This window comes from Sus scrofa, chromosome 1 (assembly GCF_000003025.6).
Source record: "Sus scrofa isolate TJ Tabasco breed Duroc chromosome 1, Sscrofa11.1, whole genome shotgun sequence".
NCBI lineage: Eukaryota > Metazoa > Chordata > Mammalia > Artiodactyla > Suidae > Sus > Sus scrofa.
In genome coordinates, this window is record NC_010443.5 from 21960396 (window position 1) to 21984635 (window position 24240).

The 24240-nt window shown below is 41.7% G+C and overlaps 1 protein-coding gene across 6 annotated transcripts in view; it reads right to left on the reverse strand.

Moving 5' to 3' along the window:
* AIG1 (androgen induced 1) overlaps positions 1–24240 on the reverse strand; it is a 251842-nt gene that overhangs the window by 47159 nt on the left and 180443 nt on the right. The window lies entirely within an intron of this gene.

The window sequence follows — 24240 nt, forward strand, 5'->3', positions numbered from 1 at the left end:
TAGGACGGACAGGAAAACATGTAGTCCATCAATTGCTCCCATGGTTTTTTCTTCTGTATCTTCATTTTTGAAATTGTATTTTGTTTATGGCTGATACACAGGAAATTTCCGTAATAAAGATGCATAGTGAAAAAATTGGAACAGAAGAAGGCAATAAAAATAACCACTGTTAACATGTTGCTATAGGTTCTTTTTTCCCCCTCCTTGTTCATATTGTTTACACACAGTTGAGATCATGAATCATAAATGTATGCAATTTTGTTTGGAACTGTAGCATGAGAATTTTTGATATGCCATTTTTAGAAATCCTTCTAGAATATCAACTCTGACCTTAGCTGCTTAAAACTCCATTTTATGGATGCATCAACATTTGCTTAACCAATTCTTATTCTTGGACATTAGGGAGTAAAGGATGTTCAATTTTTCATTTATTAAAAATGTCATGATGAATACCTTTTGGAGAAGTCTATATCTGAATGTCTGAATATTATATTATTTTTTACATTGATTTTTAAATTTTATTTATTTATTTTGGCCGCCCTGTGGCCTTTGGGGTTCCTGGGTCAGGGAGCCTTAAACTTTCTGTTCTACATAGCTGTTTTGACTGCTAATACATTGTAATTAGGCCACAGTATGAGTAGAATGTGAGGTAGGTGATTCCACAGTTGGGAAGCTTTATATTTCTTTATCCTTTGCTTCTCTGTTATTGCTTTAAAACAGTATAATTAGCGCTTGAAGGGAACCACACAAAATGTAGATGGGTGTTAACACAGAGACAGTATGTATCCTAAAGATCTACTGTTTTTTTTTCACTATAATCTAATCACCTCAGATGACATGGACCTGGAATTTCAGCAACAATTTCAGACACCAATGACAGTTTTACAGCAGTGCATTATCTAAAATTCAAATATCTAGTTAGTAATAAGGCCAAGACTTAAATTCTACACAGAAGAAAAATCCTTGCAAATCAAATGTTTACACTGAAGATAATGCTGACTCTGAAGCCTTTGTGGGTAATAGACTGATATTATTTTTGACTTGTTAATACTAAAAAATATCAAAGTTCTACCTCTTCCATTGCTCCAAACTGAGTAAAAAAAAAAAATCACCCACTTTAAAAAATAAAGTTAAATAAGTTCAAATAACAAATCTGAAAATTCGTATCCAGTTATCCAGTTAACATTATTTTACCTGGCCTACTTGCTGATGGTCAGATGTCCTATCTGGAAGGGTTAGGATGTACTTTGATGATGCCAGGCAAAAAAAAAAAAAAAAAACAACTCTTTGAAAAATGAAAATATTTCTAGATTACTTCATTATTGGCATCATTTCCACTGAAAAGGGGCTGCTTGTTCCATCAGTGATGTAAGCAAGGACAAAAGATCTTTTTGTGGCTGGCTGTGCCTATGCCAGTTTTGGTCAGCAGCAAATTTTATGTGAGGGTAATAGATTAGCACTCAGAATTTTCAGGCGCTAAAGAATGTGTATTTCTCTTTCTAAAAATTTATGCTAATTATGTGTACTGATAAACATTATTAGCAAAAGTAAAAAAAAAAAGTAAAAAATAGTGCAAAATATTTATAGCAAATATCAATGTTTTCCTTAGTTCATAAAACTAGGGGAAAAGGTAAAAAATCTACAAAGCATCTTGCTGAATCTCTAAGTAACCTTGGGCAGCAAGTTGTGAATCAAACTCTGTAGCAGCAAGAGGGATAATTATTTTAGAACGAGGGGTTCATGCCATTCAGTTCTAATCCACTCCCAGGCAACATTATGCTTCAATGAGTTAAGAACCAGGAAGGAAATATTCAACTCCACTTAAGAGCATCAGGTACACAAGAATGGTAATCTTAGGTTTTGTTCTCGGTGGCATTTGTAGCACTTCAAAAAGAACCTGGCACATAGGTGGGTGCTCAAAAAATATTCGTGGAAATAATTTAATCTTCAAAACAGTGAGAGTTACTAACTCCATTCTGCAGCTGAGATAACAAAGACTCAGAGAATGTAATTACCTTGCACTAGGTTACAGAGCAGCTACATCTGGAGAGAGTTCAGGATCAGCTCTTTCTCCAAATCCCATGCTCTGTTTTTTTGTGTTTTGTTTTTGTTTTTGCTTTTTAGAGCCACACTCAAGGCATACGGAAGTTCCCTGGCTAGGGGTCAAATTGGAACTACAGCTGCCAGCCTTCGCCACAGCCAAAGCAATGCCAGATTCGAGCCGTGTCTGTGACCTGCACCACAGCTCATGGCAACACCGGACCCCGACACAGCGAGGCCAGGGATCTAATCGCATCCTCATGGATACTAGTCGGGCTCGTTACCACTGAGCCATAAATGGAATTTCCCCCGTGTTCTATTTTCTATGTTAGAATTATGTCTTTAGAAGGCATTGGAGTTAAAGAATCTTTGACTCTATAAACCTACAGGAGTACAGGATTAAATCACTTACATTGTCTCACAATAGACCAGAACTAGTTTTTGAGCCTCAAAATAAACCAAAAGGTTTTCACTATATAAAACATATTTTACTAAATGTGTTCTTTCCTGTGGCATATAAGTATTCTGAATAATATTATGTGGAGGAAGGGACCCACAGATGCAAAGTGCCTATAGAAGTCGAAAGTCCTAATGCAGTCCTGTCACACACTTCCTGATTTTTAAAAAATTATTTTCTTGGTCAATTCATATTTCTTCTTAAATAAATAAGACTTAGGAGCTTGATAAATGAGAGTTAATAAATGGAATGTCAAAAATAGGAGATAACCACAAAAACAAATACAATGAAAACTAATTGCTCTTTAGTAAATGTTACATAAATGTGTTTGATCAGAGCCCTGCTCCATATGTGTTAAGAAGAGATGCTAGTATTGGAAGGGCATTAAAGTCATGCTAGAATGAAAGAGAGACTCTCCCAAACGGAATCAGAAGGGTTGAAAGATAATGGAAAGGGAATTACCTTTTCACCAGGTGATTCAACATTAGCTACTGCCAGGCCCCTGTGCCACATAAATCATCTCGGGTACCATCTCAGCCACACATCTGTGCCCTGGAACAGATCACCTATAAACTGTAGCCATACCTTCAAAGTGCTAAATTATTTGATTTATGAACACGTTCTTTTGCCAGAAAAATGGATAGATGGATAAGTAGGAAGTTTAGGTACTAATGGAGGAATGGAATGGTATTTAACAAGATTAAAGAAATGGATGGACACTACACAATAAGGATCTGGACTTGCTCGCTATGGGGGGAAATATTTTGATTATCTGTGATGGCATTCAGTAGCCTATAAACAAAAGGGAAGTTTTAGAATAAACTTTTCCATGGAATAAATAGAAGGATAAAAATATGGACTGTGTGATGGTATGAATTCAGGCAAGTAGAGTGGATGAATTAGGGGACCATGCAAAATTATTTTAGAGCCCTAGTATCTATGGTTGTAGTCAGAATGTACCATACAACAAATATTGAGCAAGATTTGAAGACTATTTCACCTGCCATTTCCCTGGTCTTTCTCCTTTTCTCCAAAATACTTGTAAAAAAGAAGAGTACTGCTCCCATATCAATGGAGCACAGATAAAAAGCATTTCTTCCTTGGAAACAAAAAGAGCTTTTGAACAGGAGATGTACCAGATCAGCCCCTGCCTAGCTGGATCGTAAGAGAGCTGGCAACTCCATGTCCACTTCATTGCATCTGTAGGACACAGGCAGACCTCAGAGAATGTTCTCAAAGTAATGGATACATCAAATTGCCAGGTAAGCTTGTTAAAAATGAGATTGCTGGTCTAGCTCTGGGGCGTCTGGTATACCGGATGTGGCGTAGTGCTCATGGTGGTCCCCACGTAGGCAGACCACTGTTCTTGTCTTCGTATTTGTCAGGATATCTAGGTTTCTTGTATCTTATGACAACTTTTTTTTTTTTTTGTGAGGAAGTAATGGCATTTTATTTGTCCTTTGTCTTTGCAATCGGAGCTTCTCCTTAGGGCTATTTGATCATACAAATTGTACATCTGTAGGCCTGCAGTGTATGAATTACTCATTCTTTAGCCTTTGGTAGTCAGAACCATGAGAGTTTATTGCATTTACATTTATCAGATGAAAGGTTCCTGGAGATCTATGATGTTTGTGCAACCCTCACCCAAACTTGAAAATAATTATATGTAGTTCTACAAAACATTACAGATGTGAGTGCTGCATTTTGTTCTAATGAGGTTGATATATTAAAAGGCACTTCCTTTGTGGCATTTTTGCAAAAGACAATTCCAAAACATTAGTACTGACTATCTATAGAGGGCCATAAGGACGATGGAGCCAGCTCTCACTGATTTTGGAGTTTCCCCAAAACTTGTCAAAGAGCCATCATTTAAAAAAAATATATTTTGGACAGCCTTTCTCTATACATTTACATTTTAGAATCAGTTATTATATATTGACCAGCTGTATTTTGTATTATTGCTTACTTTTAAACAGCTTAAATGTCTTAAACTCTACTAAACCTAAAGAAACGGAATTATCTTTATTTGTGGTTCACCCTTTAAAGCCTTGTAGGAAAATAAAAACGGTGCTGTCCCTTATCCTCTGTAGTCCTTATGACAACTTTTGATCATAAATAAAAAGCTGAAGAATGGCTGTGTGCGTGTGTGTGCATGTGTATGTGTGATCATGAGCACCTGCATTTGGAGGGTGCTTGGCTGCTGGCAGGGCTTGAGGTGTGACTAGACTTGCCTGTCCTTGTGAAGGACCGTCCCTATAAGGTCCTAACAATGGACAGCACATTTGAATACATTAAAATATTTAAATATATTTAAATAAAACAATATGGAAAAACGGCTCTAGACTATAGAAAGTTGTACACTCCATACTGTAATGTGAATATTTTGTTTGTTTGCTCCCCCTACACCCTTTAACCATCTCTAGAATAAAAGAGGACTAAAATAGAAAATGTTGTCCTGTAATAAAGCAAGAAGGAATTTTCAAGTTTGAAGATAAAGCCCATTGTATTAGTAAACCGTGATCTACAATGGGAGTGTGACATGAGGAAGACTGGCGAAAAAACAAACGAACATAAAAAACCACTGAACACTGACTGGTTCTGACCTCTGCAAAGCATCTGGACTCTCCAAAGAAGTCAAACGTTGGATGACTGCAGGGAAAGCAGCCTTGAGTGGGGCATGTGCAGGACTGGCGTGGAGTTTCCCCTGGAGCAGCTGTAAGTGCAGTGGCAGCAGATGTGGGGCAATGGCAGGGTCACCCCAGGCAGCTTGGAAACAGGCTGATGCAGGCGCTAAAAAAAACCTTAAACTTCAACTCTGAAAACCTAACCAAACGTTTTATCCTACCACCAAAAACTGTCGTTATTAATTTTATTCATTGGTCAGCTTAAAATCTGCCACTTTCGCTATCTTCCCATGGAGGGATGTTAGTGCTTTGAGGACAGAAAACTGCCCATTTCAACCACAGTAGTGTCCGGTCTCCAGGAGTCAAATGAAACTTTCCCTCACCGTGGGCATCCCTCTCCCAAGGGCTGAGGTGCTGGGTTTAGTGTGGCGACGCCAGAACAAAATGCATAGACTCTCCCTGGGAAGTGCCAGAGCCCTTTAAACCATGCCTTTTCTGTGTGGTGATGGATACCTGTTCCTGCCCACTGGCAAATCACTCCGAGATGCATCTCAGAATGAGGTGGGAAATGTGACCCAGGGTCAGAAACTTAGATTCAGATGGAACCAATATTTATGAAGTGCCAGCATGTTCCAGGCACTTCCAAAATACTTTATGGATTCAGTACTAAATTTGGGATGCATCCAGTTCTAACATTAGCCGCAACAGCTCTTAGGACATGGTTTTAATAATTAGGCCAAATAAACAAAAGAGTGCCACGCATTAAACCAAGATGCGTGTATCTTTGCAAGTAAGAGCAAATGATGTATCACAGAAACAAGTACACTAGGACAGTGGTACCATTTTCCTGGGCAATTATTTTTGCATTTAAAAAGCATTTTTAATATGACTTGAGGGAAGTTAATATTTCTTGATGAATCTTCCTAGTGAAGTTATCTATAAGGTGCCAGGGGTCTGTGGTGTTATTAGGGGGCTCCAGAGTATGGCTTTTTTTCAGCCCAGCAGTCTGTGGGTCACCAAAATACATTCTTCTTTTTATGGATGTGATTCTAGAAATAACCCACGTTGTACCTTAAAACCTAACAGTGACTTGAAGGTGACCTAATATTCACTTCTTCCATGAACATTTCACAATTAGTATTTGTGGTTCTTAGCGTGGCAGTCTAATGACTGCCCTCAGACCAGAAGATGATTATACTATAATAAGATCCATGCAGACATGCACACTCATGATGGGGCAGTGGCTGAAGGCTCTGTTTTGCACAGGCAGGTCAAGGGAAAACTCCACGCGGCAGGAGACGTTTCACCTGGGTTTTTACGTGGGACTGGGGCTTCACAAGCAGGAGACGGTTCATTTGCAAGGTCAAGAAGAAGAAAGTACACAGTCCAGACCACTGTGGGGTCTGTAGGGCAAGAAGGAGCATGAAGGATTAAGTCCGGACAGGTGAGGTGGACAGCAACCAAACCATGGAGGATGTTTATACAGACTCTGTCCTGTAAGAATCAGATAGGCTTAGAGTCCACCACGGAGTTTAAGGTGTATAGAGGTAGGAGAAACATACCTGAGTCTTAACAGTAGAAAGAGCAAACAGGAGGCAGGACGGAGGGTGGATTGAAGAGGAAGAGACCTGTCTGCCAACACGCTCCTCTCTCCTTCCTCCCCTCTGTCCTACTTGCTCTTCCTAAAGGAAGGGACCGGATTCTTCCATGACTTTCTCCTAGGTTGTCCTCTCTCCCGCCTCTCTGCAGCCTCCTCACCTTCCTTCTTTCTACTTTTCTTCTCCCCTCCCCCCCCCTTTTTTTTGGTCTTTTCTAGGGCTGCACCCCTGGCATATGGAGGTTCCCAGGCTAGGGGTCGAATTGGAGCTGTATCCTCCAGCCTACACCAGAGCCAGGGCAATGCGGGATCTGAGCCGCATCTGCGAACTACACCACAGCTCATGGCAACGCCGGATCCTTAACCTACTGAGTGAGGCCAGGGATCGAACCTGCAACCTTATGGTTCCTAGTCGGATTCGTTAACCCCTGCGCCACGACAGGAACTCCCCTACTTTTCTTTTCTCTTTTACTTCAATAAGTACCATAGTGCTGAAAATAGGGAAAAGAATAAATAAGAAGGCTGGTCTTCAATTTTGGTAAATATATATACAATAGGCAAACATGTTAAGATGACTTCTTTCATCCCTCTGTGTTTTATGTTGCCTCCCTCCCTTTATTTGGGGGGCCACATCTGTGGCATATGGAAGTTCCCAGCCTGGGGGTTGAATCAGACCCACAGCTGATGGCCTGTACCACTGTTACAGCAACACAGGATCCGAGCTGGGTCTGCGACCTATACCACAGCTCATGGCAGCGCTGCATCCTTAACCCACTGAGCAAGGCGCCAGGGATCGAACCCACATCCCCATGGATACTAGTCAGATTCGTTTCTGCTGAGCCATGATGGGAACTCCTGCTTCCCTCATTATTAATTTCTGGGCAGAAATATTGAATATATAGTAATAAAAATGGCTGCCTTTTCCTGAGCTGCTAATACAAGCACAGTTTTATACTAAACATTTCCCACCAGCATCATATTTCTCACAGCACCTCTAATGAAATAGGTATTTTCACCTTCACTTTATAAATGAAGAAATGGAGGAACAGAGGGGTTAACTTGTCAGAGGTCAAGTAGAACTAGTGAACGGTGCAGCCAGCCTCAGACTTCAGATCTACCAGACTCCAAACCTATGTTTTTTCTGAGTGACACACACTGCTCCCCAAGCTTGCTTGTGTGCCCATTCATACAAGAAATGCGTATTGTACTCCTACTGTATGCCACTCACGATTTCAGGTATTTAAGTATATCCCAGAACACAGCAGACAAAGATTCTTGCCCCAGCAGATTTCTGTGCTTGAGAATGCATTTCAATTCGGCTAATACAAATGTGCAGTCTTGCAGCTCAGAAAAGACCAAATTCAAATCAGGGTTGCATAAGGAATCTATGAGATTTTACAGTAAAAGTGGCTTGTACAGTACATGCAACAATTAATTGAAGTTACTCAGTGAGGTCTCTCGCTTAAGACAAACTGCTAAATAACACTGGCTAACGTCCACCATATGCCTGTACTCACATGGGATAAAGTCCTTTACCTCTCACAATGGTCCTTCGAGGAGTATGTTAACATAAATTCCATTTTGCAAGAACTGAGGCACAGAGTAAGGAAGTTGTTTGTGGTGGAAGGTGGTAGATTTGGGTTTAGACTTGGGCCGACTGGCTGCTGAGCTTATCCTTGAACCATGATGTCCTACTGCCTCTGAAGCACGTGGGGAGACCTGGGTGTCGGGGAATGCTCGGTAGAGGAACAGGTGCGGGGAAGGGAGAGCCCAGGAGAAGGCACGGACCTTGTCTCACCTACCCATTCACCTCGGGAGGCTTCAGGGGCTAAGGGTCGCTACATCAAAAGGACCAGACTGTTGCTGTTTGGGGGTAAATTCCATGGGTGCTAAGGGCTTCAGTAGACAGAGCGGCAGGCATGAGAATAACCCCTTGACCCACCGACACAGACACAGACAGGCACTCTCTGAGAGGCCACTGCTGCTAGTTTCTTGTCTTTGGCCTTCCCTCTTAAAAGTATTTGGAAAGCATCTTATGGGATGGGTTGAAGAGGAGTGGAAGGAGGAGCATTGGGAGATGTATTAGAGGTAGAAGGCCAGGGAAAGGAGGTTTAATCAAGCATTCCTCCAGTCAGTAACATTTACAGCATTCTTAAAGATTGTGGCACACGGTCACGTTTAAGGAGCATGTATAGAAAAACGAAACTCATTGTGAGAAGCGCTCCGAAATTAAAAAGGAAACTTAAGAGATAAGAAGCTAGGTGTTTTTGTTTTTCATTTTTTTTGGGGGGGGGGCTGCACCTATGGCATATGGAAGTTCCCAGGCTAGGGGTCAAATCGGAGCTACAGCTGCTAGCCTACATCACAGCTACAGCAAAGTGGGACCTGAGCTGTGTCTGCAACCTACACCATAGCTCACGGCGACGCCAGATCCTTAACCCACTGATCGATACCAGGGATTGAACCCACATCCTCATGGATACTAGTCAGGTTTGTTATCTCTGAGCCACAACGGTAACTCCTAGAAGCTAGGATTTTAATGTTATTCACACACTTCTCAAAAATTACTATGAACTCCACACAATCCACTCATCTACATACGTCAACACCCTCCACTGTCAGAGTAATATTCTGACTATTTGATTCCATTTTCTAAAACCATCTCACTACCTTCAGAACAAAGTCCAAGTTTCTTAGCCTTGCCTTCATAGGCTGATACTATCAGACTCAGCCTGGTTTTCTAGACTAATCTTATATCTTTCTGTACAGGCAACTTCATTCTTCCACCCAAAGGCCTTCCATGGCCATGCCTTTGTTCATGCTCTTCTGACTTAATTCCTGATATGTGGGACCTCCTATTTATTTATTTGGTCAAGCTCGGGGCATGTGGGAGTTCCTGTGCCAGGGATCAAACCTGCGCTGCGCCACAGCGGTAACCTGAGCCACAGCAGTAACTATGCCAGATCCTTCATAGTTAGGTGAGGCCACTGGGACTAATTCTGGTTGATGGACTGTTATTATCAGGAGTGATGTGGACACTTCTATGCCAATGCTGGTGTGAATATACAGAATATTAATATGCCATGTAATGCTATAGTTAACATGAAGGATGCATGGAGAATATTTTAAGGAGAAGGAAGAAGCTTTACTGACCATTGTCAGATCAGCTTCCTGCTCTGTGCTGGTAACTTGACAGGGTCTCCACAAATTTTTGTTCAGAGACTATATGATTTTCCTTTAGGTGAGCCTATTTTTACCATTAGTTTTATTATTAAAAACCCTAGCAATTTAAGATGAATTAAAAAAAAAGTTCCTGGATGCAGTATATAATAAAAAATGCCTTTATCTTAAAGGGACAAAAACTGTAATTTTTGTTGTTGTTGTTTAAGGCTGCACAGAGGTCCCACGCTAGGGATAGAATCAGAGCTGCAGCTGCCAGCCTCTGCCACAGCCATGGCAATGCGGGATCCAATTCGCGTCTTCGACTTAACACCGCAGCTCACAGCAATGTCGGATCTGTAACCCACTGATGGAGGCCAGAGATTGAACCCGCATCGTCATGTACACCAGTCAGGTTCTTAACCTGCTGCGGTACAACGGGAACTCCCTATACTTTTCTATTACGGAAAGGAAGGGTACTACTTTGCCCCAAACCATATTCATCTGGGGTTAAATCACCCAACTAAAGCTGCATATCCACAAAATACAGAGAGGAGTTAATTTTTGTGAGAAAAGAGTAACACCTTTCCATCAATTCTGTAATTTCCCCACACTCCTCTATCACAGACACAAGGAGATTTCAACAACCCTAAAGACGCTTCTTCACAGAGTCTTCAAATATAATGATTTCAAATGGTTTTAATTTAGCCTTTTCTTATTATAAAATAAATGTTATTCTGATTGATTGGCAAACGTCTACTAGCAGCAATAAGAGCAATTACGTTTGACATGAAGACGTTATAAAATCTATAACCCAAACCTTTATAGCCCGATTTGAAATGTCAAAGATGACTTATGAGAACCAGTTATAATCCTCCTTCTTGCAAAAAGCATTAAGTTAATGCTGGAGCAAAGTACTGTTGCCAAGTGTGTGCTGGCATAATTAATCAGGGGTATTTCAGAAAAGAATCGTCTCCAAGAGGCTATTGATTTACTGTCACGACACGTTTCTCTTACGGCTGCGATGGTGCTTGAGAGCTGGGCTGCACTGGCATGCATTTTTCAGTGACTAAGCCTTGATCTGTCCGCCTGGATTCCTGCCATCTTCACTGACATCTGCAAACCCTCACATTTGACAGCCTCATGCCTGAGCCTGGTGGCTTCCAAGTTGATTAGGATTAGTTCAGAGGGGTTTTGGACTAGACTGAGTGTAATTGAAAGCAGAGAACCGTTGAGTCTCCAGAGAGTGACATGCACCCTGCCAATGGCATCATGTGCACACATATGCATACACCATAAGGCATATGCAAACGAACATGTATGCGTGTACATATATACACATGCAACACATCTATGCATACGTGCGCACACACATACACATGCAAACACGTATGCACACAGCATAAGGCATATGGAAATGCACATGTATACACATACATACACACAAACACATCCACGCATACACCTGCACGTACACACACATACACACATGTGCAAACACACATTCATGCATACGCCCATGCAAACACAGTCATGTGTACCCATGTGTATACACATGCAAATGTGCACACACACACACACAAACATACTTAAGAAATGGGGAAGATTTCAGTTTTACTCTAGATGTTTATCTTTTCTATTAAACTAAATTCATGCTTTTACAGAAGCACTATTTAACACACACAAAAGCAGCTATAACTGAGCTCTTTTTCACATGATTCCATGGCATAATATATGTAAACTTTGTTTAACTGTAACATATATACACAAAAGTCCACCACCAATGAGTGTCTAGAGGATGAATGTTCAAAAGGGAACGCACTCCCATTAACCAGCACCCAGATCAAGCAACTGAGCATGACAGGTACCCCAGAATCTCCCCCTTGTACCTCTTCTAGTCACCAATCCCCCCAAGGTGACCACTACTCTGATGTAGAGTAGTTTGGTCTGACTTTAAATTTACATAAATGTAATGATTATATGTGTGTGTGTGTGTGTGTGTGCATATGCGTGCCTGGGTATTTTTTCTCAGTATTACACACATTGAATTCACCCACGTTGAGGTGTGGAGCTGCAGCTTTGCATTCTCCTTGCTGTACAGTATTCCGCTGAGTGGCTACAACACAATGGATTCCTCGATTCCACTGCTGATGCCACTGTGGCTCTTTCCAGTTTGGATTTTTTTTTTTTTCTTTTTAGGGCCACACCTGCAGCATATGGAAGTTCCCAGGCTAGGGGTTGAATCGGAGAGGCAGCTGCAGGCTACCACAGCCACAGCAATGCCAGATCTGAGCTGCGTCTGTGACCTATACTTCAGCTCATGGCAATGCCAGGTCCTTAACCCACTCAGCAAGGCCAGGAATTGAACCAAGGACACCATTTCAGGTTCTTAACCTGCTGGGCCACAACGGGAACTCCCAGTTTGGAATATTTAGGAAACACACTGCTATAACCACTCCTGTGCATCTTCTTTTGGTGAACTACTTCTGCATTTTTCTTGGTTATATACTAAGGAGGCAAATTTCGCAGTATGACACTGGGTATTCTTTTTTTTTTTTTTGCCTTTACTTGGGCCGCTCCCGCAGCACATGGAGGTTCCCAGGCTAGGGGTCTAATCGGAGCTGTAGCCGCCGGCCCACGCCAGAGCCACAGCAACGCGGGATCCGAGCCGCGTCTGCGACCCCACACCACAGCTCACGGCAATGCCAGATCCTTAACCCACTGAGCAAGACCAGGGATCGAACCTGCAACCTCATGGTTCCTAGTCAGATTCGGTAACCACTGCGCCACGACGGGAACTCCATGCGTATTCATTTTTAGCAGATAATGTCAAAGAGTTTTCCATCAGCAGCAGATGTAGTTTGCTTGTTCCACAACCTTGTCAACTCTTGGTCCTGTCTTTTTCATTTCAGTCAGTCTCATGCTTGCCCTTTAAATGACAGTGTTATATTTCTAAAATAAATCATCTTTGGGCCCAAGGTACCCTGACTTCCATAGGGTTGCAGGTCAGGTTTTCTGTGGAGCAGACCCTGAGATGGGAATCAGTGTGCAGAGGCTTAGTAGGGAGTTTCTAAGGATCAGTGCCCATTGGCGAAAAGAAGAAAGGATGATACGGCAAAGGAAGAAAAAAGCCTGTGATCTGGTCTCAACCAGGGCCTGAGCTGACCCTACCAGGGGCTCTGAAGCTAGGCTGGCCCTGCAGTGTTGCCCCAGATCAGGATTGGTAAGCCAGGTCTTTATACCTCACACGGACCAGTCATGGGATGTGGCTGTCATGGGGCAGGGGGCCCGACCTTTGACAAGACAGTTCTGGTCCGGTGAGAGTGGCTCCTGGAGAGGACTTCCAGTGAGGGGCTGAAGAGGCAGCACCACCACTGCCGGGGAAGTAAGTCCTTCAGTCCCACAGGGTACCTGCCTCGCCTGTCACAGCACCGTCAGGGCACACTCACAAGCATCATCAGCCAGCTCCAACTTCTGGTATGAAGCTCACCCAGGGGATATTTACAATGATGGAGCCTGACGACTCACAGCTGCCCTGCAGGACTGTGAATACACTGACAGCATCTGACATACTGTTTTTAGGAGATAACGGAATGGTCAGTATACAGTAAAATTCCCCACTACCACCTAATTTGGGGGTTATAAAGGCAGGTACTATAATTTATGGATACGCGTGACTAATAAGCCTTCTTGACGTGTAACTGGGTTTCTTATTAACCAAGGCAGAGCTGGCACCTAATACTATTTAAAGTGTCTCATCAACTGGTGGCTATTCAACAACTTATTCAGCTGAGTAAGAATACATACGGTACATGCTGGACCATTTAGTTTTGGTCACTACGAATCTGAGGCTCTAGGAACAATGCCAGTCATACAGATGATGTAAAGCTCTTCTTCCCTTGCAAGACAGTACATTAGGGAGAGGTTGCTGGAGGAAGAAAAACACTTCATGCTCTATATTGAGATCACACAAATGCCCTTTGGTTTTATTTTTCCTTACGGCCTTAATGTCTCATTATTTGTATACAGACTATAGACCAATATGTTAAATGACTTTATTTGGCAAAACATGTATTTCAAATCCTAGTCCTCCCCACTTTAATATAATTAATCAAAGGCATATTTTGGCCAGCTTTGGATCAGTATGAGATCAACAGTGTTAACTATGCTGCTCTCCCAATTCAGCCAAATCCAAGAAACCTGACATTTTCATTAGCCTCTGCAGCCTAATCAAGGGTAGAGATACATTTTTGTAAGCTTACACACAGCTTGTGGACTCTTCCCCACACCTACTTTTGTTGACCTCCTAAGAGTCAGGTCCCCGTTGTGCAAATATCTTAGGTAAACAGAAAAAGCCCCAGTGTATAGGGTGATAAATGAAATTTATGACTCTTTCCAGGAGCCTTCCTCATCACTGGATGGTGGACTTTCAAGGGCTTTTCATCACCTTTTGTCTTCAGGTCAACCTCTTGTTCCAGCCAACATATCTCCTTGACCCAATATTCCTCTCCACTGTGATAATCATGCATCCAAGTTTATGGGAGCCACAACAGAAGGAAGCAGGGTGAGGTCAGAGCTCACTTGGAGCCTGGAGAATCTTTTCTGTTTTAAGAATTCAAGAGGATGAAGGGAGAATGGAGGAGAGAAAGTCTGTTCAAAGGGTATAAAATGAGGAACATTATGGGTTGGGTGCGCTGGACATAACAGTCAGTTACTGGAATATTGGGGATGAGAAAAAAAGTGAGCCGACGAATATAAAAAGCTGGATACTGTGCTGCATGAGGAGAGGTAGCTTAGGAGCTACGAAAGTGGAACAGAGACTAAAAGCATACATTGATTCAGTAAATGTTTGGTAAATTTGTCAGTATGATCAACGAATAAAGGATTACTAGATAAGACTAGAGTATGTTAAGAATAACAGGTGTGGAGTTCCTGCTTTTGCTCATTGGGATGGGCAGCATCTTCAGAGCATTGGGTCGAAGGTTTGATCCCTGGCCCAGCAACAGTGGGTTTGGGGATCCGGCGTTGCTGCAGCTGAGGCTTAGGCCATGACTGTGGCTCGGATCGGATCCTTGGCCAGGGAAGTCCATATGCCGCGGGGCTGCCAAAAGTAAAAAAAATAAAATCAGGTGTCTTTCTAGTTAAGGAAAGACAAGTGATCCTTCTCCAATGTGGCCTTGGAGAGCTCTGTGGCCTTGCCTGATCTGGGGTCTGGGGTTTCCTCCGGGGTAATGCTTCAGTCCAGGGGACACGAGATGGCTTGCAGTGTCTGGACAAATATGTTGGAATCCCTTAGGTCCCAACATAGATGAGGCTCAGGGAGAGAGTCAGGGCATGGGCAAGGGCCAGGGCTGCTTTTCTGAGTCAGGTGCATATTCTTTGAGGTCCTGTTTGAGGCGGCCCTTGATCAAATTAGTGTCTTTGATGAGTTTGCCACAGATCATCTCAGGCGATTTCCCTTCACACCTGCCGTGAAGGAGCCTTACGTCCCTTTAATTCCTCACCTGTGGAGCATTACAGACACGCAGGATTCTGAATCTGAGCAACGAAGAGAAATGTCGCTGAATGATATGTGGGTGCCCTGGTGCGGTAAAGGCTAGAGATGAAGCAAATGAAATGCACCCTATCAGAAGCTCTGGCTTCAGAGTCTTGCTGGGATGGCCAAGAAGAAACATGCACACTGGGTTTTCAGATAGGAGGCGCTGACTACGGTTTTTATGGGATGGGGGAAATGGGTGAGGCTTCTGCAGAAACCCTGTGGATGCTGAAGTCACCACCTGATTACTTTCTGTCACTTGAGGTTCATAGCGAGGAGGAAGGGGTCTTTCTGGAAGGGTCTCCCTCACAAAGCGTTCTTCTCCCAGCGAGGTATATTGTGTCCAGCTCTTGCCAAACTTAAATTGCCTCCATGTTAAAGAGGAAAAAAGGCTTTAGCACATTCCTTTGGGGAATGGAAACAATTTATTTTGTTTGTTTCTAATGGAGAGGGTTTGCTCCAAAATCTCACTGTGAGGTCTGAGAATCTGGGTTGAGGACCACAGTCAGAGGGAGAGGGAGAGAGGGATGGAGGCGAGAGAGAGAAGGAGAGTCACTCGGACCTTATCAGGTGATTGAAACAGCAGGGGCAGCCGGTTAGAAAGGCAACACATAAAACAGAGATCCCGGATTTAGGTGAGGAACACATATTTAGCTAAATACCAGGTGAACTGAGGTTCTTTCATGATTTTTTAAAAAATTGGCATTTTTCCTAAAAACACTTGTTTTAAAATGAAAACCTTCTTCTGCTACGCAGCACAAGCAACTACAATATCTTTCTTGGGGGTGAGGGCGATGGGTGGGGAGGGTGGTTTCTGTTTGTTTTTCCTCCTTGATATGCAGAAAATGAAACTGTCAGGCTTACAGTTCACCTTTCCAAGGAGGAGGAAAGTAGATGGCACAGATGCAAATGACCTGGACAATAACAAATAACGAGCTTTTGGAAAGATGCTCAGATTTCCCAACATGAAACTGGATGATGAGAAACATAAGCACGATTTCTCATCTGCCAGTGTCCCCTGAAAGCTTATTTTCTAATAGAATTTATGTCCAGAGGGTGGGCTCAGCCTCCTAACAAGAGCAGAGCATCGTCACTGCAAAGCTGCAAGTGTCAGGATACAGCCTCAAGGTTAACACGAGTGGCATAAATAACAAGGAAAACGCATCCTCCTCTGAGTTCCCAAGCCTGTAATAAGACCGCTGGTGTGTTCAGTGATATACGGGCTCTTTTCATTTTCAGCAGAGAGCAGTATACTTTGGGTCTTCGAGACACTGTTTGATTGCTTCACAGAAACCAATCAATAACACACAGGTAAAGTTTTCTGCAAGGCGCATAAATCCTAGCATGGGGAGACCAGCTGTTGTGAGATTCTGGATTGGTGCCAGTTTCCAACTGGGGAGTCTCAAGGAAATGATCCTGAATCTGGGGCTTTGTTTGGATTTCAATGGAACATAATCGGGCGACATCTGGTCCCCCACCTTGTGCTGGCTTGGCCACACTTCCTCCACCATGGCTCTGGGCACCTCCTGCAGGGTTTCCTGTGAGTGCCAAGCGCCAGTGCCCTGCCCGTCACCAGCTGCCAATCAGTTTTTCACAGTGGGGGACAGAAAAAAGAACTTGGGGCCTTGAAGACGCCTGCTGAGAACGACTCATAAAAATGATCTTAAAATGCAATTTGGGTCCCACTGCCCGACAAGTTACTGGACACGAGACAAAAGAGAATGACAAAATGAACTTTGGGGTTTAGAAAAGGGAGCAGAAGGGACTATGGATAAGCGTAGGAAATTACCATGTGGGCACAGGGTGATGGAAGGGGGACGAAGGGGTGAAAGACCTAATGAATAAGGGCTAATAATAAACAAATTCATGGAAATGCATGCACTCTTACTAATAAGCAGTCTCGTGCAAGAGAAAAACCATTTTCACATATTAAATTAGGAAACCTTTTTTTAAAAAAGAATACTTAATGTCCCATGAATGAGGCGGATAACACTCATGAACGCCGGACAAAGAATACACTGCAACTACTCTTTGGAAAGCAAACTGACATTATTGAAAGCTCCAAATCCTTTCCCCAAAACTGTAATTGAACTTCTGGGATCTATGCTAAAGAAAATAATCACCCTAAATACAGCAAATAGACACAAGATGAAAACACACCCTTCCTTGGCTTAGCAAAGATATTTTCCCTAATACTATTTACAATAACAAAATAATTAAAAATTAGCTTACTGGTCTACCACGAGGGAGTGGTTTTTAAACTGGTACAGAGACTAAATGGAATATTATGTAGCCATTAAAACATACCAAGAAAAACATGTATATTATCCTATTTGGACATCAGAGACCACTTACACTATCATACATAATTAAAAAAACCTTTTTTGTAAGATAGTCTAAAAGGAACACCTTATACTGTAAACAATGGCTTCTTTTGTCTGAAGAAATATGAGTCATTTTCTTCCCTGTTTCTATATTTTTCCACTTTTTTCAAATGTTCTTTAATCTGTACATAGTACTTTATTATTAAAGATCATTCAAATTAACAGGAATACCCTAAAGAGGATGTGGCATACATATAAGAAAATACTAGAATATATAGCATTTTTAAGAAAAAAGAAATATGAAGAAACAAGGCACAGTTTATAGTATAAGCTGAGAAGATAAACAGGAGAAAGGGCAGATAACCAGGTCCCAGATACCAGAGCTAAAATAGAGTGAGGAGGAAGGAGAAGCTTAAGTAAGTGACAAGTAGGAAAGAAAACCCAGTAAAATACCGGGACAGAAAAGAAAAAGGTATCGAACAAGAGTTGTGGAGCTGAATATTAGAATGCTTTTGCTTCGCTACAGGATTATTTAAAAATGCTTGGTCTGGAGTTCCCACTGTAGCTCAACAGGTTAAGAACCCAACCAGTATCCATGAGGATGGGGGTTTGATCCCTGGCCCCGCTCAGTGGGTTAAGGATGCTGTGTTGCTGAAAGCTGTGGCACAGATTGCAGATGCGGCTCGTATCTGGTGTTGCTGTGGCTGTGGCATAGGCTGGCAGCTGCGGTGCCAATTCAAACCTTAGCCAAGGAACTTCCATTGCTCTGGTGAGGCCTTAAAAAGAAAAAAAAAATGTTGGGTCACCATAAGTAACAATGGAATAATGGGGTAAGGCCACATGACTTTACAAACAGAAAAGTCAAAGAAGGATGGGGGTTGTGAAGGTGAGATGCTAATCTGATTTCCCTTGTATCCAAGTCAAGGTCAAGAGTCAAGCTGCTTTACATTTCAAGGTTTCCAGTCAGTCCACTAGGACTTCAGTGTCCTACCAAATATTCCTTGTGGCTTCCCTCTGCCAACTGGATTAGCATCCTCCTGTTTATCTCTGGTGTTAATTTTATGTTTGATATTTCAGGATAGCTAAACAGACTTGTTTGGGGAGGAAGGGAAAGGGAAGAATATTAGAAAGGATTGCAATAGCAGTGCACATTGAAAACCTTTGAAATGTTGAGCACAATGGCTAGGCAGAAAAACATGAATTGCATGACTCTCATCTGTGATCCCCTTCATGGTTTTCTATCCTTGGATCAGCCCTCTGGAAAACTGTGGAGAACAGCATAATTATTGCACGTCTTGCTAAGATCTTTCACTTGCTAGATGTAAACCTTTAAAAAGAGTCCTCGGTTTTTAGTTCTGTGTGATATATATTGGCTGCCTCTATCTTTTTCTAATCCAGCATAAAATCCCTTCAATCTAGACATCTTTAAGTAGTAAGTTCATGTGATGCTTGGCAGAAGTTTCCTTCATTTGAAGGCCACAGATTCTTAGAATTTCCTTATTTTCTCTACTCTGCTCCCCGCCCCCCCCCCCTTTTTCTCAGCTTGAAAATATGATGAGATAAAATAGGGAAGTTCTTGTGTTCCAGAGGCACCATAAACATTAGGCAGGGCTGGGAGTACATTAAACTTGCTCCCACAGTGAATAATTCTTCCTACCTCTTACTGGTAGACTGAAGACTTCAATTTCCTAGAGAAAAAAAAAGTGCTTTGCCAATGATGTCACCCTCTTTTAACAACACGAAGTATTTAATATTTCCTATGCTACTTAGATTATATAAACCCATTTCCCTTCCCCTGGTAGAGTTTAATTTGCAAATGAATTTAAAATAGAGATGTTTTTGCTAAACCATAATGAGAATACTTTCTCTTGCAAATTCTTAGACTGCCTTTGGTTATTTATTTCACTGAAATATCCATAGCTGTGAGCACAGCAATTTCTGAAAGCACCTAGAAGCAACAGCACCTAGAACCTGTCATCCAATTCCCTTTCTCAACAGCAGGATGAATTAGGTACTCTCTCTCTCTCTCTCGTAACTCACATGTTTTCTGAAAGATAATCATTGAGAGAAATTGACCATAAACTAACCATTAGCTTTTCCCAGAGCCCAAGGATTACCAGCCAACTTAAATTTAATGCACGAACATCAAGGAGGGAAAAGAACTTTAGGAAGTTCCTTAAATCACTGTGAGGTTAGAGCTGTTGGCTTAGCTCACTGCTGGTGTCCTGAACCAGATTTAGGCAATGATAACTCTAAGTTAATGGGGTTTCCCCTAACTTTCCATTTTGGTGAACTTAGCCCATCGTGGGGTTAGTTTGGTGGTGATTCTATTTCTCTGGCTGTGTCGAAAAACTTGAGACTTGAGCATCATAACATTTTTACATGAAGGAAAGGTAAGAGTTACAATTTGCATGTTTTAAAAACAGCTTTATTTCCCCCTCTATTAATTCTAACATTTAATCAAAGCTACTTTTCAGGGGGAAACTTGCCTACAGAGGTCAAAGTCACTAGCAGTCACACGCCACCCCTAAGTCCAGCCTTGTGTGGGCTGCAGGACGCCAACTTTGAAGAGGAACCCATGTGTGGATATAGTAAGGTTTTCAGGTCATCTCCAGGGACTTTCATTTTTAATTTTTCTTCCCTGCCCCTTCAGCTAAAGAGCTGAAGTTAAAGAGAAAGGCATGCCTTTTGGTTTTTTTGTTAATGTCAGTGAGCTAAAGGAAGAAAGAGGCCAACTGTGGGCTTGTCTATGCAAAGTATACCAGTCAATGAAGAGGAGGCTTTTACGGGTGTGGGTTGAGAAGCACAGTGGTTAAAGGAAGGGCTCTCAATTCAGACCTGGGTGGAATTCTAGCTTTTCACTTACTTGCTTTGTGATGTTGGGGCAGACAGATAAGTTACTTAAACCTCAGTTTGCACATCTCTAAAATGGGGTTAAAGAGAGTAACTAAATGGTGTTCTGCAGAGAAATAAATCAAACAGTATACCTACAGCATTCGTCATAGTAGGTAATCTGTGATCTTGGATGAATGCATGAATGAATAAAGTTTATTGGTTCCCAAAGAAAAGCAGAGGATAGAAGAAAATTCCAACCATTTAACACACACTGAGTACAATTATGTATCCTGAACTGAAGTAGTAGGGTGGGAGGGCTGTCTTTAAGAAGTAGAAGACCCTCTCTGACTCCATTTATCCCCTTCTCCTATACAACTGTGGCCCATGTATTCTATAGAAATTATTCAGTTGGCCTCCATGTCACTATATCTGAATCTTACTGAACTTAAACTTTTCGGCAGCTGAAAAGCAGCAAGTCCAAAACTAAATTCATCATCAGCTATTGTGCCATGCCATTGCTTTTCTAGTGTTCTCTGTCCATTATCCAAACAATTGCTCGAAAATGACATTGGACACTTTCCCTTCTTTGGCTATGAGCATGTTAGACACGAGGAACATATATGATGTTCAAGTTCATGGTTCGTGAGGGTTTAGAGCTTGGGAAACAATCCCTAGCTGGGTGGTAGGCGAAGCCATGGTGTAAACAAGCTCACTCAGGAAGGACCAGAAAGGGGCCTGAGAACAAGCCGTGAAGAACTCCATATTTAAAGCTGGATTGCAGAAGACGAGCCTGCAATGCAGAGCAGAGGAAGTAGCCAAAAAGGTAAAAGGAGCGCCTGAAAATGTAGTATAGGGAAGTCAAGGGAAAGAAGACATGAGGACTTAGCAGTCAATTGCATTCAGTGGCACTGGGAAGGCAAAATAAGGACTGAAAATGTCTACTGATGTTTTGGCAAATGGAGGAGGACAGAGACCTCGGTAAAATCCATGTCACTCACTGATGGTGACAGAAGACAAAAGTACAGTAGATCTTAGTAGCCCATACTCTCCAGTCTAAACTCTTGGTTCTAGAAATGAAGACTTTTTCTTAATTTTCCTCAAATTATTTTCAACTTAAGCTTTCATTTATAATTTCCGAAGCATTTCTTTGCCTCAGTGATGTCTGTTCCCTTACAGGTTTCTTTTTTCATTCTCTTTACATGTCCCTCTTTGACTCTCTCTGCCAATTAAGTCTATGAAATACCTGCATCATCTAACAGAGGCTGCAGGGTAAGAAGCGTCCGAGAGAAGAAAAATCTAAACAAAAGTTTTATGAGTTTTGCAAAAAAGGTGTGGGTGAGAATGAAAAATATTATGCCCTTTAATGCTAGCAAGGGTTAAGAAGAAAACTTTGCACTGGGATGACATGTAATTCAGCCTTGCTGGATCAGCACAAACGTTAATTCTATTGATGATTTGAGTCATAATGTGCTCGTGGTGGTTCACAACTCATGAAGAGATGGAATGAACATAAGCCCATTTGAATTTATTCAGCTTGTTTAATACTCTCCCATTTTATGGCAGATTAAACAATGAGGAAACAAGGTGGAAGACTTTTATCTTTATTTTACCAGTGAGGAAACCGAGGGCTGCTCTAGCAATGTATAGAAATGGTTCAGTCTCGTGGGAAACATCTACCTTTTACCTTTGGATAAACCTAGACTCAGATATCGCTGATGTCAAGGGTTAAGCTGGAGGACCTTGGACATCTACTTGGCTTTTCTGATTCTTAGCTTCCTGCTCTGTTAAATGCAGATAATAATAACATGGTTGTGAGAATTAAATTAGATAAGCCCACAGCTGGGCATAAATAGGCATTTGACAGTTGTTAGTTTTCTTTCCCTTCCTTCCTTCTTAACTTTCAAAATCCCAATAGAAAAAGCACCACCAGCTGCACATGGATATGCTTAACCTTGAGGGCTGGCAGGAAGTGATGAATGAAAGGGGGACTCAGCTTTTCACCAAAATGCATACTTTTAGAACTAAGTCTCCATCATCCACAGACATTACAGAGAACAAGTGAAAATTAGAACTCATGAAAAGGTTATCCTGGCCTATCAGACTGACTGGGTTCACAGACTCAAGGCAGATTGTGGAGATGAGGCCAGGACGTACATTGCTGTGTCCTCATGGCCCCTTGTACAGTATCAGAACCTCCCAGATAACCCAAGAAACAGAGGATGGTGTATAGGCTAGTTAAAACACCAGATTAAAAAATTCTAGCCAAGGAGTTCCCGCTGTGGCACAACAGGATTGGCGGCATCTTGGGAGCACCGGGTGCGGGTTTGATCCTGGCCTGGCACAGTGGTGTCATTGCAGCTGTGGCTTAGGTCGCAATTGCAGCTTGGATCTGATTCCCGGCCTGGAAACTCCTTATGCTGTGGGGTGGCCAAAAATGAAAAAAAAAAAAAAAAATCTCAATTTAATTTTGACAAATTCTGCATGACCTGGGGGCAAATTACATAAAACATTGCAACTTTATTTCTTTGCTGAGCACTTAGAGCCAAAATGTTGTGAAAAACCAGAACAACAAAAAAAATCTGAACTAAACCAAACCAAACCAAATAAAAACAAACAAACAAAGCCCCAAAATGGGGCATAAAAGTTTCTGTAAAAATATAAATGCTTAACTCTAATGGTTCAACACATACACATAAAAATTCAGCATGCAGTTCCGCTGAAAACCCACAAGACTCACAAGTGTTGCATTTGTACTAATTTCAGAGGTTTAATTTGTTTTTTAAAAAAGAGTTCCTCAATTCTTTGCAGAGGTCAGTGCATATTTTTGTTTTTACTATTTTATATTTAAAAATTGGAAATATTCAAACTCTTTCTACATAGTAAACAGCATGTTTCAAACTTCATTTTGTTTTAGTGATTCAGGTGTTGCTGACTCCAAGAACAGAATGGATGGGACCCCAGGTGCTTGGAGTGCTCCCTAAAAACCATCAGGCAAGGATCAAGGCAGTGAGCTGCCAGCTGTCTTTGATGCTGACACAGTGACTTCAGCAAAAATGACACGGGGGCTTTGAAAGGAATCTTTCCAAAATAGCCATTCACCAGAAAGTCATAGGAGTCTCAAATAGTTTCTGTGACTCCAGCTGCATGCTTTAGGGGCAAATGAGACCAAAGGCTGAAAAGGTTCCCAAAGCCAATTATATGATTTAGGATTTTCACTCCACTCCTGCCATCACTGTCCAAAACTGAAGAAAGTGAGCATTGTCTTAATTTTCCCATCCACTACTGGCATTTTTACAAGAGGCTGCAGTCAGAGGAAATAAATATGTCCCAGCTAATTTTGTTATTGTCTTAAAAAACAAACAAACTGGGGACATAATTTTGTTTCTTCTGATATTTTAATACATAGAGAGTGCCAAAGAAAGACAGAAATAATCTACTATGATACATTGATAGACTTTGGATTAGGGAAATACCACATTGATAATATATTTTTATTTCAGCAGGAGCCCTTTCTCATCCTATTTCAGCTCTAAGTTCCTTTTTTTTTTTTTTTTATCCACTTGGCATCTATGTAAGATTTTGTTTGGATTCAACATTTCCAGAACTTAAAAAAAAAAATAAAGAGAGAAGAAAAGAAAAGAAACCCACTAGGCAAGAAAAATGTCTAA